The sequence below is a fragment of the Mustela putorius genome, unplaced genomic scaffold (genome assembly GCF_011764305.1).
Source record: "Mustela putorius furo isolate JIRA1106 unplaced genomic scaffold, ASM1176430v1.1 tig00003853_pilon_pilon_pilon, whole genome shotgun sequence".
NCBI classification, from domain to species: domain Eukaryota; kingdom Metazoa; phylum Chordata; class Mammalia; order Carnivora; family Mustelidae; genus Mustela; species Mustela putorius.
In genome coordinates, this window is record NW_025422005.1 from 15,701,023 (window position 1) to 15,718,243 (window position 17,221).

Consider the following 17,221-nt stretch of genomic DNA (forward strand, 5'->3'; position numbering starts at 1 on the left):
GAGGGGCTCGATCCCAGGACCCTGAGATCATGACCTGAGCCGAAGGCAGAGGCTTTAACCCACTGAGCCACCCAGGCGCCCCCTGAACTTCAAATTTTTAAAAGATTTTTTTAATTTATATTTGAGTGAGAGAGAGAGAGTGAGATCATGAGCAGGGGGGAAGGGTAGAGGGATAAGCAGACTCCCCTCTGAGCAGGGAGCCTGATGAGGGAGGGTCTTGATCCCAGGACACCGGGATCACAACCTGAGTTGAAGGCAGATGCTTAAACAACTGAGCCATCCAGGCATCCTAATTTTTAAAATTTATGTATAACAGACATCCTGGAAATTGTAGGACTGGATGAAATTGTCCAAAGTGAACATATCCCCATAACCACTGTCCAGATGAAGATACAGAGTTTAGCCAGCATGCCAAAAGTCTCCCTCAGACCCTTTCCTAGTCTTCAATCTCCCGAAAGTTTAGCTATTGTGATTTCTGCTGCCACAGAATAGTGCTGTCTGTTTCTGAACCAAATGGAATCACACAGTGTATACCCTTTCGTGCTTGTTGTCTTGTGTTCAAAATTATCTCTGTGAGATTCATCTACCCCTTGAGCCTCTTGCTTATCCATGCCTGCGTACCTGGACATGTCCAGTCTTTCCTCCAGTGGTCAGTATCCCCAACCTGGCCTGGGCAGCCTGTGCTGGTCCTCTAGATTTGGATCAGCCCTCACTCCTTTGGGAAACTTTCCCTTATCGGCTCTGGGTTTGAATTTCAGCTCTTCCACCTGCTAGCTATATGACTTTAGACAAGTGGTACTAACCTCTTCATGCCTCGTTTTTGTTGAAGGCAATAATTTCTATATTCCAGAGTTCTTGTGAATTTCAAGTGACACAATACATATTAAATACTTAGAACAATGCCTAAAGCATAGGAAGCACTTAGTAAACGTTAAGTATAACTCTTTTGAATATTCTGCTTTTCTTTGATTCTCCCAGATTCTTGTACAAACCCTTGTCCAAGCACTTGTTTTGATTATTGTTTGTCTCACCATGGCACCTTAGCTCCTTGAGTAGAGATTATGTCTTCATTCATTGTTTTTTTTCAACAGGTAATTATTAAGTATGCACTACATTCTAGCACTGAGGGTACAGCAGGAAAGGAGCCTTTAAATTTACTTTTTTTTTTTTAAAGATTTTTAAAATTTATTTTATAGATAGAGATCAGAAGTAGGCGGAGAGGCAGGCAGAGAGAGAGGGGGAAGCAGGCTCCAAGCTGAGCAGAGAGCCCGATGCGGGGCTCGATCCCAGGACCCTGAGATCACGACCTGAGCCGAAGGCAGAGGCTTAAACCACTGAGCCACCCAGGCGCCCCTAAATTTACTTTTTAATAGGGAGAGACAGATATTAAGAATATTAAAAGGGTGAGATCATTTTGGAGAGTGATAAGGCTGTGAAAGAAAGAAAGCAGCATGGGGTGGTAGTGGGTTGGAACTGCTACTCCAAGCTGGGTGGGGAGGAGGTCTTCTGAAAGAGTTGTTATTTGAGCAAAGACATGTGGGATGAAAAGGAGCAGGCTCATGCAGAACAGGAGCATTCAGGGCAGCAAGTGCAAAGGCCCTGAGGCAGGCACAGTAAGCTCAGTTCTGTCTGAGGAATGCCAAAGAAGGCAGGATAGCTGGAGCCCAGTGAGTGAGTGCATGGTTCTGAGGATGTTGGAGATGTGGACAAGAGCCAGGAGAAGCCATTCAAGAGGTTAAGCAGGGGAATATCAGTTATCTTTGCATCTGAGGTGCCTAGCACATAATATATTCAGTGACTGTTGAATATTGGTCACAACACGCCCATTACCAGTTGGTTCACATGAATAAATCTCAGATCGTTTTTCAGATTAAAACTTCATCACCATACCATGTGCTCTGGGTTTTTACCAAACTCTTCCAGTGCAGATGGAGTTGCTCAGTCATTTCTAGACTTTTCTTTCCCCTATCCTGTCTCATGCACCCTTCTTCAGTGACCCAGATTGTCTCCACCAGAGATTGTAACAGAGATGAAGGAGACAAGCCTGGGCCAGTTAGAGAAAAGGCAGGTAGGAAACAGGTTTGGTCAGTTCCTCTCCTTTCTCTGACTGCAGGAAGGGTCCAGGTCTCTAGACAAGCACAATGATGTGGCACAAAGTGGAGGAGGGAGGCTGAGCAGCAGGAGGGGCTCAGAAGGACAAGATCCCTGAGTTAGAGCTGATGGGGTAGTGCTGCAGCTGCAGCAGACCTTAGCCCCTTAAGGCGTGACAGTCAGATTGGGAGCCCATCTGGAGTCCTAGCAGCAGAGTGGGGCTGCTGGCACGGCCTGAGCCATGACCATGATTAGCCAGAGAGGGGAAGATCCAGCCGATAAATCAGGAGGGAAGGGTAGACTTGTGTCTTAGTGATAGGAATTTACACAACAGCAACCCCTCAGTTACAACAGTGAGACCTTATTTTTGTTTATTTCCAACCTATATCTTTATGAAATATTACACATGAGGAAAAGCACACGAAACAAATGTGTAGTAGAACGAATGATTATAAAGCAGACATTCATGTCACCATCACCAAGGTCAGGAAATAGACCACTGCCAGCACTGCTCCTCCCCAATCTCTTCCAGATTATAAACTCCTTTAGAGGCTGCCAGCAGCCAGATTTTTATAATAATCACTTCCTTGCTTTTCTTTATAGTTTTATCGCCTATGAATCACGTGGAAAGTCTTAAATTGGGATTTTCTCATGTGAATCCTAAGACTAAAGACTACAAGGGAGAGCCTCTTTCATGTGGATTCCCAGGCCCTGGGGAGATGGTGGTGGATTTGCGCTCTTCCGCATTTGCGCTCTTCGGCCTTTGGCAAAGAATGCTGTTTTGAGAGTTCTCTCCCTCATTATGTTTAAGGCACCTGAGGAGCAGTGTGAGGGAAGCAAAAAATGCACCGCAAGCTAAGCCCATCCCTGGGAACTTATTGTAGGGTAGAGAAAGCATGGATAAACATGACAGAACAGGGCGAGCGCCTAAAGATACCCTCAGGTGAATGCTATGGGAGTTTCGAAGAAGCAGAGATCACTTTAGCAGCCAGAAGAGGAACAGGCTTTGTGGGAAAAGTGGCAGTATGCTCATTCATGCATTATTTATCAAACATTTTGGAGGGCTGGCAGTTTGCCAAGAAATTAGATAAAAGGATACAAAAATGAATACAGTAAGATCCCTGCCTGCTCATGGCTTAATGGTTTAGTTAGCACAGACACAAATGATTTTAATAGAGTATGCTTTAAATACACAGTGTAATAGGAATGATGGGTTGCCTGGGGGTATCAGTCAAGGCTTAGGAGCTGAGATCCATACTAATCCTTGAAGGAGAGAAGCATAGGAGTTTGGGAACTGCTGGAGCTGCAGAAGCACAGAGGTGGGAAAGAACACAAGGTCAGTGTTGGTAAAAGGTACAGTTTATGGTGGGAAGGAGAGTGGGACTTGATAGGTAGCATGGGTGGGCGGGAAAGTTGTCCTAGGCAAGGGGAACAGCATGAGCAGGAGCATGGAGCCAAGAAATCATGGCACCTACATGTATGGTACTAGGTAATTCAGTCTTGCTGCTGTGTAAACACATAAGTTGTGTGATGGAAGGTGGGATAATTAATTTTAAATGTCAACTTGACTGGGCAATGGGGGCTCAGATACTTGGTTGAACATTATTCTGGGTGTGCTGGTCTGTGAGGGTGTTCTGGGTTAAGATTAACATTTGAATTGGTAGACCACGTAAAGTAGATGGCATGCCCTAAATGTGGTGGGCCTCATCCAAGCAGTTGAAGGCCTGACTGGAACAAAAAAGGCTGACTCTCCCATGAGTAACAGAGATTTTTTCCTGGCTTGGGACTCAAACACGGACTCTTCCTGGGTTTTGAGATTGCTGACTGTTGGACTGCGACTGAAATGTTGGTTCTTGTTCTCAAGCTTGAGGACTTGGACTAGACCCATACCATCAGTTCTCTTAAGTTTCAACTTGTCAACTCACCGTACAGCTCCTGGAACCTATCAACATCTATAATTGTGAGAGTGAATGCCTTTGAATACACCTTTTCAGATTAAAAAAATTATTTATTTGTCAGAGAGAGAAAGAGAGAGCAGGCAGAGGGAGAAGTAGGTTCCCTGCTGAGCAAGGAGCCCGATGTAGGACTCGATCCCAGGACCTTGGGAGCATGACCCAAGCCAATGGCAAATGCTTAACTGACTGAGCCAGCTAGGCATCCAAGAATAAATCTTTTTAGATAGATAGATGCAAAGCAATACAAATCAATCTCTCTCTCCCATTCCTTCTCTCCCTGCCCTGTTCCTCCTGTTGCCTCTGTTCTTCTGGACAACTCTGACTAGCACAGAAGGGAAAGGGAAATAACTTTGGAAAGGCAAGTTGGTATCAGGGCACAGAGGACACAGGATGCCTGGCTAAAGGACTTTGAATTTTATTTTGAAGGCAAAGGGAAAAACACTGAGGTTCCTGAGCCAGAAAGTCACTTAATAGGAGCTGAGGTCTAGGTAGGCAAAGGTTGTGGTGTATAAAATGAATTGAAACAGAGATAATCAGAGGAAGCCTCTAGAGATGGGACCTCTGATGCAGAGAGGTTGGAAGACCCTGGAAGTAGTACAAGGGTGCAGGGGCCAGAAGTAGATAGAGGCACAACAGAACCCGAAGCAGGTGGGAACTGGAGATGTCGTTAGTGGTGCTGATGGGACTTGTGAGTAACTTGGAATTTGTAAATGGGGTGGGAATCGGGGCTGAAGGAGGTAGAGATTTGGGAATCATCTAGAAGGTGGTGTCAAGTGCTACACCACGTGGCCACAGAGGGACGGGGTAGCAGAATCTTGCAATTGTCACAGGAACCGACTCAATGTGGCTCAGCTAGTGTGCCTGAAAATTTAAGTAAGACTAGATCCAAGGGCTCAAACAATGCCAGTGGGACTTGGTTTGACTGTCTCTTTCTGCTCTCTTTTTGCCCTCTGTTACAGTCCCCTTCCCAGGCAGTTTCTCTCCTTGCAGTGGGAAGATGGCTGCCATCAAAGCCAAGGTGACATCCTGCCCTCAGCAGAGAGATTCATCAAGTGGACAGTTCTGACCAAAGTTCCAGAATTGAGTCTCACTGGTTCTCTTTGGGTCATACGCTCATCACAGAAATGCTGCTAAAATTCTCTGATTGGCTAAACCTGGGTCACGTGTCCACACGGCACTTAGTAGTGGCGACATCTCCTCTAGAGGCCTGGGGATTGAGAATTGGCGGGGAGGGGTTGCTGCAGCCTTCCTCAGCCTTCATCAGCAGGAGGATTGGATTCCGGGCTGGTAACCATGGGGGAAGGGGCGCTGGAGACCCACGGGGTGCTCCTCCCCTTAGTATGAGGTAGCTGCAGCCAGAGGAGCAGTGGGGAGGAGGCCCTAGGAGTCTGGGGTCTAGGCTGGCAGCAAGGGAAGGGGTAGACTGGGGTCTAGTAGTAATGCTACTGTCTCTTGGGGCTGTGAAAAGATTGGGGAGGGCCATTTTGACAAAGACCTGACAAGAGAGAAGACAAAGTACTAAGTGAGCCCTTGTTCTCAGAATAAAGGCAGGAAAGGCCAAGTGGTTGGGTGACACCCCATCAAGATATTGCTGCAGACATTGTCTGGGGACATTCATGGGATTGTGAGAGGGGATGAAGGAAAGGTCACTGCCAACTGGCTTGCAGAAGGAGAAAACACAACCAGATTTCCTCAAGTTAAAAAAAACCAAGCTGATGTATTTTACAGTAGTCAAAAAGTTACAATAGCTGAAAACAACATAAATTCCAATAGTAGATTGATTAGATAGATTGTAATGTCCACACAGTAGAATATGACCTTTAAAAACGATGTTTCGTTTGAGATGGAAAGATATTCATAGTGTAGTTTTGAAAGACAAAAACAGAGTACAATCAGTTTTTGTGCAATAAATGTATATACACCTCTCTCCATCTGTATCTGGGAAGATGTACACCACATTGTTACTATTTTGTGTCAGTAGGGGTAGAACCACAGCTGAAGCTTATATTCTGATTTCTCTGTAATCACCTTCTGGGTAGTTGATCAATAAGAGCCAGCCCCTTGGGTCCAAGTTCAAAATGTGCCACTGCCTGGCTTGGCAACCTTGGGCAACTTCCTTAATGTTTCTGAGCCTCAGTTCATTCATCAAAAAAGAACAATAATGGTTCTTAACTGATAGAGTAGTTGTGAGCATTACATTATCTACTATTACATGCAAAGCTGTTAGCAACATGCCTATAGTAAACACTAAAAAATGTAATTATTCTTCTTGTGTAATTGAAAAGCCCAGAAGGAAATATGACTATTGTATCAGATGTTTTGGAAATAGGTGTCTTTATTGGCCAAGTAGCTGAGGTAGTCACCAGCAAATGAAGTATTATTAAGATAAGTGATTTTCCTGTAACACTGGGAAACATCTGAGACTAGGATTGAGAGTTCCTATTCTCCTGAAGCCTGCACACTAGCAGGGAAGACAGATGATAAACAGGTGCTGTAAGGATAGGGTGATCAGAAAGGCAGTGACATGTGAGGGCCGAGAGCCAACCAAAGGCTGCTGAAGAGGAAGCCAGGGGAAACAGAGAGTGCAAGGCCTTGTAGCAGGGAGGAAGTCCCAGAACCAAAAGGCTGCCAAAGTGCCTGGAACGAGGGACAGTGTGTTGTAGGGAGATGAGAAACAGCTCGCCAGGGAGGACCCATGCAGGCCTGGGGGTAGGGAGGTGGTCTCAGGCAAGTCATCACCCCCAGGCAAGTTAAAGCTTCCGTCTTTTTTTTTTTTTTAAACTCCGTCTTTTTTTGCAAAATAGGGATGATAATATTTTGCTTCACAAGGCTGAAAGGAACAAAAGCATTGTTAGTGGCAGCGCTCTGCAAATGATAGTTTGTAGCATCATTACAAACATAACCGTCGGAGAAAGAGGGGCGGAGCTTAGTAGCGAACTAGCGAGCCTTGCTGGTCGGCGCGTGCGCGGTAACGGGCCAGACCCGGGCGTGGGGGGAGGGAATGAACTCAGGCCCCGCCTCCAACCGCTCTGCCTGGACTCGCCTCCGGGCCCCGCCCTCTTCCGCGGGCACCCAACCCTGCGTCCCCTGCGTGCTGACGTCAGGCGCGTGCCCCTGTCCGGCAGCCGAGGAGACCCCGCGCAGTGCTGCCAACGCCCCGGCGGAGAAGCTGAGGTGAGTGCGGGGCCCGAGGCTCCCCGCGGGAGCGGGTCCCCCATCGTCCCGTCCCCGCCGCGCGGCCCGCGCCGTCTCCCCGTCCGCGGGGACTCCCCGCCTCTGGGATCCCGGGAACCCTGGGAGCGCGGGGCGCGGGGAGGGGTGCCCGGCTCGCGCGGCGCCGTCCGGGCGAGCACAGGTCCGGGTTCTGTCGGGGAGCGGAGGGGAGAGGGTGGCGGCGGGGCAGGCGGGGGCGCTCGGCCGCCGAGAGGTGCGCGGCCCGAGCGCAGGGTGCCGGCCTGAGGGCGCGGTCAGGGACGGGCTGTCACCGGACAGCGGCGGAAGGAAGGGGTCACACCCATCCCGGCGGTCTGGGGCCCTCTCCCCCTCGGCCCGGCCCAGCAGGCTCCGAGGACGGGCGACGGGCCGGGGCGCGGAGGGCGGGGGCCGCGGAGCCGCTCGCGGGTGGCTCGGGCTCCCGGGCCGGGTCTGCCCCCTGCGCCCCGGCTTGGACTTCCTGCTTCTCCCGGCGCCGCCGCGGACATTTTGAGGCGGGCTGGGGGAGGGGAGCGGAATCGCCAGCGCCGCGGGGAAGTGGCGTCCGGGGAGGGGGCGGCTCGCGTACTGCCCTGGGCTGTGCCTGCGACGCGCTTCCCTCCTCGCCCGGCGGCGCCCGGTCGGGTGGGCCGGGTCTCTGTTTCTCCAGGCTCTTATTCCGGCCCTTAGATTGAGTTTCTAGCACCATTTCCGTTTGCTTCTCCAGTTCTCCCTGCTTATTCAGCTGAAGCTTCCCTTTCAGGGAGTTACCTAACCACCTCTCGAAACTGTCGTTCTGCCGCTTGCTTAATTCCTCTTATAAGGGTGAAATTTTCTTTGTTCATTTGTTTTTTTCCTCCCCTTTAAGTCCAAGAGAAATGCAGTGTGGAGGATTACGTCATCGCAGTATAAGGGGTGAGAGTTTTAACTCCTACAAGTCAGGGACTCAACCGAATGAAGACAGCGTTTTGCAGCCTCGGGCACTCAGTGGCACATCCTGCCTGCTTCCCAGCGCATCGTGTTCATAGACGATCCTTTGAAATCTTTTGGCTGTCTCAAAGGCATCTAGAAAGAAGGTTTAAAATCTCAAGATTAGCTTGTGCCCGGGAGTATAGCGTAAGACAACATCTACAGCCACTTGTGTAGGCAGTAACTTGAAAGATCCCTTTGCAGTTGAATGAAGTGATTTGTGGGAGAATTTCTTTGGTCCAAAATGACTTTTCCAGACTGTTTTAACTTCTCCCTTATGACTTAGCGATGCACAGTACAGACCTAAGTTGGCTCACGTGCGCTTTTTGTGGCAAGGGTGTGGTGGAAAGACAATCAGTTTTACACTTTACCTTTGTTTGCTAGACAATTTAATTTTGTAATTAAAAACGAATTTGGGATTTTTAACCAAAAACACATCAGTATCTATTTTCAGACTTTTGGATCACAGTATTTGTTCCTCAGAATATTAGGTACATCCCCAGTTGTATATCCTTCATTGATTCTGGGGATATAGCACAGAAAAATGTTAGCATTGTAAAGCAAATGAGAGCCCATTGTGTAATGGTATTGTAATAAGGGTAGTTCATGTTGGAACAAGTACTTTCCCATTGTTTCTCTTGTGTGTAGATAGAACATGGCTTGTTAAGAAACACTTTAAAGTAGGTTTAAATCAACTTTTCTGTGTTGTGTAGGTGTTGTAGATGATTGGATAGGTATTGGGCTTGGATCTTCTGAAATACATCTGTCATAATGTGGTATTTTGTTTTAAAACACTTCCTGTTGCATTATTTCTTGAGACTTCTACATTAAAGACGTTTAAATATACATACACCAATTTGCATCATTCCTTTTAAAATATAGCAGAATGTTTAAACTTACAATATTTAAACTGAGGCAAGGAAAGGGATGGATAGTTCCACTAAAAATGAGCGGTTTTCTAGTCATTTCTTCAAGACCTGGGAGGTATCACATCCATTTAAAGTGTTTCTGACCAAAATGTGTATTCAGTTAAACTTAGTTTTTCGGGAGTCTAAGACCGATGTTAGAGTAGTGGAGGTTAGGGCTTAAACATCTGTGAAATTCTTAAAGCCCAACAAGACCATTGCAACTGGGGCACCTGGGTGGCTCAGTGGGTTAAGCCTCTGCATTTGGCTCAGATCATGGTCTCAGGGTCCTGGGATCAGCAGGAAGCCTGCTTCCCACTCTCTCTCTGCCTGCCTCTCTGCTTACTTGTGACTCTCTGTCTCTGTCAAGGAAAAAAAAAAAAAAACCAAAACCCAACAAGACCGAATCTTGACATTTTCTGTAATTTCAAGATTGGTTTTCCTTTATTCAGATACTTTTTCTGCTTAGAACTTTATGGTTTATTAGAAAAACATTTCTAGGTTATTTTTAAGATGGTTACACTAATAAAATGTTTTTTTTTTTTAAATTATTTATTCAATAGAGAGAGAGATCACAAGTAGGCAGAGAGGCAGGCAGAGAGAGAGGGAGAAGCAGGTCCCCCGCCAGGCTCGATCCCAGGACCCTGGGATCATGACCCGAGCTGAAGGCAGATGTTTTAACCCACTGAGCCACCCAGGCGCCCCTAATAAAATGTTTTGATTCAAGAGTGTCACATTTAGAAAAGTTTGAAGTACAGTTTATTCTGCCTTTCTAGAAGTAGTATTTATAGGCATTCCTGGGAGTAAAAGTCAGATTGTCCTTTTATTTACAGATACATTTTAGATGTATTTCTTTAGTGTTTTGGGGGTCTTTCTGAGAGGATAAGGAACACGTCAGTCTGTAAGGGCTTCCTCTGCAGGGGAAGGAGGGATTACTATTTTGTTAACTTATGTCCCATAAATAGTTCTTTCATGTATCCTCCTATATCAGAGGACTTCATTCTAGGCTTTTATGATAGTGTCTTATTCAGTGTTCTCTTTCAAATCTGTTAGTGTCCCCCACCGGGATGTAAGTGATATGAGAGCAGGACTTTGACCTGCCATGGACACCCCTGTATCTCTAGCACCTAGAATAGTGCCTGATACATAGTAGGCCTCAAGAAATGTTTGTCAAATGAATGAATTTAATGGTGTCTGAGGGTTAACATTTTCTTTCTGCATATTCCATAGGCGTGTTTACTGTGTTTCCTGAGACTTGTGCTTGGTCAGCCATATCCATATGGAGGCTCCTTGAAGTGAGGATTACTAATCTACTCTGCTTGATGTTAGCCCTCTGTTTAGTCCAGTGCCTTCCACAGCTGTACTGTCTGGACTGTTCACCATCGCTTAGAAAGTTTTTCTGATGACCCGTTCTTATTCTCCTAAAAATTATTTAGACTTTGATGTTTGCTTTTTTCTTCTCTTTGTTTGCTTTAGCTGCTTATTTTTGCCACTTACTTCACTCTGCTTAACAGTATCACATTTCTGGTCATGCTAGGCTTTGTCCCTTACCAGTTTCTGCTTTCAGTTACTCATCCTTTTAGTCCAAAATATTTTTGCTAAAGCAATTTTCATTACTTGTTATTTCAGTTATGTTTGCTGCTGCTGCTGTGAAATTCCTGGATGTTAAAACTCTTTCTTAACTAGTTGCCCCTGGGACATTGGTCTTAGAATGCTTATTGCATGAGGTTAAACCAGGTGTCTTTTGTTTTTAATTTTTTAATTTTCTCAGGATTTTATTTTTAAGTAATGTCTACACCCAGTGTGGGGCTCGAACTCACAACTCCAAAATCAAGAGCTGCATGCTGTACTGATTGAGCCAGCCAAGGACCCCTGAAACCAGGTGTTTTCCTTCTTTTAAAAAAATATTGTAGGGACGCCTGGGTGGCTCAGTTTGTTAAGCATCTGACTCGATTTTGTCTCAGGTCAAGGTATCAGGGTGGTGAGATTGAGCTGCACAGGGGGCCCTACGGTCAATGCGTAGTCTGCTTCAGATTTTGTTTCTTTCTATCCCTTCTCTCTCCCACTTGAGTGCGTGCTCTCTCCCAGAAAAATAAAACATTACCAAAAAATACTGTAGAGAATATTTCTGAAATACTTAGCTATTATGCTGAAGTCCACAGTAGTTTCTAATACAGGAAAAAACTGTATTGTTAAGTCCTGGGATTCACCAATGATTGGTCTTCTGTCACCTCTGTTGCCCACTCAGTTCTTTAACTCCTGCCTCATGTTCTCCAAAAGTAAGCCATTTTGGTTTGCCATCTTAATTTTGCTGTCTTGGGAGCTCTACTGCTGGTATCATAATTAAAGGTGTAGACTCTAGAACCAGACTGCCTGGATTCAAATCCTACCATATATTATCTATGTGCAGTTTGAGTAATGTCTTCGTGACTTAGGTTTACCTTCAGTAAAACAGGGGCAGCAGTAGTCCCGATCTGACAGTGTTGTTTTGAGAGTCAGATCAGTTAATCTGTGTGGAGTACTTAAGACAATTCCCTGGGACATACTAGGTGTGTGTTCTTTGATTACTGCAGCCTCTCTCAGGCCCTCATGTGTGAGAAGCTGGGTTTTCCCCCAAATCAAAAGTTTAGTAACCACCATCCCCCAGATTAATGTCATGAAACCATAAAAATTATTAAATGAAGTGGAGATTGTTGCCTGCCTTAAGTTTTTGTCCACTCTCTTAACCAGGGTTACATAAACGAGGTTGTAAAGTCAAATACAGTGTGTGGACTGTGGACCAGCAACACAAGATCTCCTTGGAGATCCATCCCAGTCCCACTGAATCAGGATCTGCATTTTAACAAGATACCCACATGATTTTTATGCACGTTAAAGTTTGAAGCATCCTCTTTAGGACTGCTAGCAGGATGTCTTAAGGGATTTCAGAAACAGCGTTGGGGACTTTATTTTTATTTTTATTTTTCCTCCTACTTAAGTATGAACTGCTTTCTTTTAGGCAGTGTACCAGAATTTATTGCAAGGATCCTAACCTGAGAGTAGGCGAAACTGGTTTGGCTTGTAAAGAAGTGAGTTATAGGGGCCTGGGTGGCTCAGTTGGTTGAGCATCTGCCTTTGGGTTGGGTTGTGATCCTGAGGTCCCTGGATCAAGTTCCACGTGGGGGCTCCTTGCTCAGCGAGGAGCTTGCTATCTGTCTGCCTGCCGCTCCTCCTGCTTGTGCTCTCTCCCCTCCCCCTCTGACAAATAAATAAAATCTTTAAAAAAAAAAAAGTGAGTTACAGTGTCTTACCTGTTGTGTAGAATCGCCTCATGTCTGTGCTCACTGTGAGGAGTGTAAAGTTGTTAAAAGTACCTTTGCCCGCTTAGTACTAAGTAATCATAAGTTCTAGTTTAGAATATGAGTTACACATTTGAACTCAAATGATGTTTTATTGAAAGCATTGTTTGGAAGAGCATATGATCAGGATGATTCCTTTAATAGTTGGTTATGAAAACAGGTGGGCTACAAAGCTCGAGTTTAGCTGGTGAAATGTAACAAATATTTTCTGTTCTCTTTCTTGAAATTAACCATATTTCTAATCCCAAGGGAAAATACTAATAACTAAAATTTAGTCCTATTTAGCTACCATCCTTTTCTTTAAAGGACTAGATTGAATTTTTTTTTCTAATAACTTTTTCTTAAACTGTTTGGTGTAGGAGAAATCCCCCAGTACTATTCTTGTGTAGTATATGCTTTAGAGAAGTGTTTCCTAATCCTTTTCAAATCAAGGCATACATAGAAAATTATTCATAATGCCACACTGAAGTGAATGGATGAGGCTCCTCTTGGCTGGCTGGACAAGTTGAGACCCCAGGAGAGCTGGGACCAGTGTCTCAGGTGCATCTGTGTCCATTCTGCTTCAGGTGGCAGTATGAAGCCATCTAGTGTTGGATATTAAGGCACAGCCATCCTTTTCAGGTAAAAAGATTATCACTGTTTGCTGCTCCTTATGGGAGCAGAAGAGATCGAGAACAGACCAAATGAAGAGAAAATGAAACCAGGGGGAGAACTGGGAGGTAGAATACAAGAAGACTGTGTTAGTTCTTGTTAAGGAGTATGAGAAAATTTCTCATAGAAGAAAGCATACGTGAGGTTTCAGCAAAATCCATTTGTTTTGTTGATAAGCAGTTTGAGGGTATTTGTAATTTTGGTTTGCTTCGAAATCTGTTTAAAAGCAGATGAAGAGCTGGGGCGCCTGGGTGGCTCAGGTTGTGGCCCCATGGTTCCAGGGAGCCTGCTTCCCCTCCCCACTCCCCACGATCTCTCTCTCTCTCTCATGCTCTAGTAAATAAAGTCTTTCAAAAAAGCAGATGAAGAGGAATGGGAAGTAATTCAATAAACTTTCTTAACAAGTAATTGTTGGTATTTGTGGGATTTTTATTATACAGCCTCACTGTAGTATTTACTAACTGAATGCTGCTTGAGAGGAGTTTAATTTTATAATCTTTTGAAGTGGATTTAAACCATCTATATATCACTGATTCCCAGAAAACTATATATTTATTTTGGAATTTGAGATTAACAGGTTTTATTATTATTATTATTATTTTTTTTAAGATTTTATTTATTTATTTGACAGACAGGGATTACAAGTAGGCAGAGAGGCAGGCAGAGAGAGGAGGAAGCAGGCTCCCTGCTGAGCAGAGAGCCCAATGTGGGGCTTGATCCCAGGACCCTGGGATCATGACCTGAGCCAAAGGCAGAGGCTTTAACCCACTGAGCCACCCAGGCACCCCGAGATTAACAGGTTTTAAATAAAGTAGTAGATTATATATATTTTTTTATGGAGAGAGCATGCACGTGACCCCGGGGGGAGGGGCAGCGGCAGAGGAGGAGCGAGGGGCTCTCCAGCAGAATCCATGCTGAGCATGGAGCCTGATGGAGAGCTCAGTCTCACTGCCCTGAGATCATGACCTGAACCAAAATGAAGAGTTCCAACGTTCAGTTGACTGAGCCACCCAGATGCCTTAGACTGTTAGATTTTAGAATGTAGATTTTCATTTAGCAGATAACTAAGAAAAAAAAAGAATAGTTCCTGTGCATACTGGAGTACTAGGGTTTAAATCAATATCTAATGCCCTCATGTATTTAAGAAAGTGTCCAAGTAGAATAAATATTACAAAATATAAGCTATGGAAATGTTTGACTATTTTAGGTCATATTATTTTTTGCTCTGGTCACCACAGGGCCAAAGGGAATGTTAGATGATTCTGAGAGTTCATAAACCAGTAGAAATGGGGGTAGGGGATAATTTTAATTTTAAGAGTAATACCTGTGTTTTTCTAGTGTGTTTTGGAATACCTGAGGGATATTTCCAGGAGAGTGGCATCAAGTAGGAAACTGTAGTTACTATAGCCCCATCTTGGAAATTCCTGGAAACTTGTTTGATGGACATCCCCTCACCCCATTTTGAGAAAATGGACTGGGAGATGTGGTATCTGGTAGTTTATTAATTTCCATTAGATTCAGGGACTGTTGGTGTGGCCAAACAATGCTTGCTGTGGATAGAAAAATGGGAACAGTTTTCTCAAGTTCCTGAGACACATGAATGGTAGAAACTTCAGCAGAGGCCATGGATGATCTGTTCTTGGTGTGTATGAAGCCCCACTCAAGAGGTGTTGCATTCTTGGGATTGAACGGAGTATGTTATATTTAAAACACATCTTGGGGGGGTCTCTGGGCAAGTAGCTCCATCTCAACTTAAAATTGGGGCAAGGTATTGGAAGGGAGAAGCGGACCAGTATTAGGAACTGGGGAAGTGATTGTCCAATGGCTGCGAGGGAATACTCTGAAACGGGGGTCATGATCTCCAGTTTCTTCTCTTCTTGGATCAGTGATCCTACTTAACTGTATTTGACTGTTGTCCAATATTCTGAAAAGCTTGCAGTAGTTTCAAGCCAACATTTTAATATTCTGAAAGTCATAGAATTCATAACTTTTATTTTTTAAAAGATTTTATTTATTTGAGAGAGAGGAACTGAGACAGAGAGCATGAGCAGCGGGAGGGGCAGAGAGAGAGGGAGAAGCCTGCTCCTGGCCAAGCAGGGAGCTTGATGTGGGGCTCCGTCTGAGCTGAAAGCAGAGGCCTAACTGTCTGGGCTACCCAGGTGCCCCCTGAAAGTCCTGGAATTCATAACTATTTTATTTATGGTTCGAAGACTTTCTCTCTGACTTTTTAAAAAAAAATTGTTCACATATGTGAGAAGTTAAGTTTTTTTAGGAGTTTGTACAATAATCTGCAAAGTCTTTGTATTTTACTGTTTGGCATTTCTTTCGCTTTCTCTCCCTTTTCACATATGCTGCCCATCCCTGCCCCCAAGAAAAACCCCTACCTGGGATCCTATCTTTTAGATGAATGTTTTCTTTTTTCTCCCGGGTTATATCTATTATGTGGGAGTGAAGGTGTATTTTCCTAAAAACTTGTCCTTGGCTCTAGTTAAATCAGAGTCAAGAAAAATCATTTCACTTAAAACTGTGTTGCTAGTCACCCCAGAAATGGGAGAGAGGGGAAAGATGTAGCTAGATAGAACTTTACATGTCCACGTAAGGGTTAGGTACTTAGGTTGGCTGTCTTCTTTCTTAAAAAAAAATTACTATGTTTTTAGTAATTGAGTACATTTTCTTCAGGGGCAAAATTAATTCATGTCCTGGATGTGACATGTGTTAAAGAGGAAAAAGTTTGTTTTCTGGGTGCCTGGGTGGCTCAGTGGGTTAAGCCTCTGCCTTCGGCCCTGGTCATGATCTTAGGGTTCTGGGATTGAGCCCCGCAATGGGCTCTTGGCTTGGTGGGGAGCCTGCTTCCCCCTCTCTCTCTGCCTGTCTCTCTGCCTAATTGTGATCTCTCTCTCTCTGCCAAATAAATAAAATCTTTTAAAAAAAAGTTTGTTTTCTGTTGAAACCAGATTCTTTACCTTTGCTACTTTCATTTGGAGAAATTAGTATCATTTTTGCTCCTATAAAATACAAATCTTTCTTTCTTGATTTCAGTCTCTCTTTTATTTATCTATCTATTTATTTTTAATTAAATTTTTAAAATATTTTATTTATTTATTTGACAGAGAGAGATCACAAGTAGGCAGAGAGGCAGGCAGAGAGAGAGGGGGAAGCAGGCTCCCTACTGAGCAGAGAGCCGGATGTGGGGCTCCATCCCAGGACCCTGGGATCTTGACCTGAGCCTAAGGCGGAGGCTTAACTCACTGAGCCACCCAGGCGCCCCTCAGTCTCTATTTTTAATATGAAAATGAGATGATTCTTATTTATTTATTTATTTATTTATTTTTAAAATATTTTATTTATTTATTTGACAGAGAGAGATCACAAGTAGTCAGAGAGGCAGGCAGAGAGAGAGAAGGAAGCAGGCTCCCCGCTGAGCAGAGAGCCCGACGCGGAACTCGATCCCAGGACCCTGAGATCACGGCCTGAGCCGAAGGCAGCGGCTTAACCCACTGAGCCACCCAGGTGCCCCGAAAATGAGATGATTCTTTACAAATATTAAAAAAGTAAAAATCTATCTAAAAAAAGAAACAATACATAGAAACAGCTTTTAAAATAGAACTAATCAGTAGTAAAGATTTTTATGAAGACCTAAATTATGGACATAATTTTTTTGGCAGTCTTGTGATTCCTTAAGTTCATTATATACTTACAGTTTATTTATTTATTTATTAATTATTTAGTTTATTATCTCTGCTGAGCAGGGAGCCCAATATGGGGCTTGATCCCAGGACCCTGAGATCATGACCTGAGCTGAAGGCAGAGGCTTAACCTGCTGAGCCAACCCAGGTGCCCCACACTTTCAATTAATTTAAATGTAAGTGAATTGTTCCAAAATTAGACTGGACATTTTTGTTATCTAAAACTACTGAGTGTAAGATGTACATTAACTATTTTACTGTGCTACAGTTGCAGTCACAATGTGATATACATAATTCTTAGGGATGCTGCTTTTTTAGGAATTTTTTGTTTGTTTGTTTTCTAGTTTAAAAGTTGGTAGAATTAGGCATTCTTGGAACAGGACATGGCATTCCCTGGAAATAATACTGGGTGCCTTCAGACACTTTGTGTTAAC

General features: G+C 44.3%; 1 protein-coding gene across 2 annotated transcripts in view; it reads left to right on the forward strand.

Annotated features, from left to right (window-relative positions):
• The first annotated feature begins 7,109 nt into the window (after positions 1-7,109).
• CDC42 (cell division cycle 42) overlaps positions 7,110-17,221 on the forward strand; it is a 48,457-nt gene continuing 38,345 nt past the window's right edge. Inside the window, exon 1 of one of the 2 annotated variants that reach the window (XM_004741241.3) lies at positions 7,110-7,220. The gene's annotated coding sequence lies outside the window, so the exon portion shown is untranslated. The remainder of the gene's footprint in view (positions 7,221-17,221) is intronic. The other variant, XM_004741240.3, reaches the window with a different exon arrangement.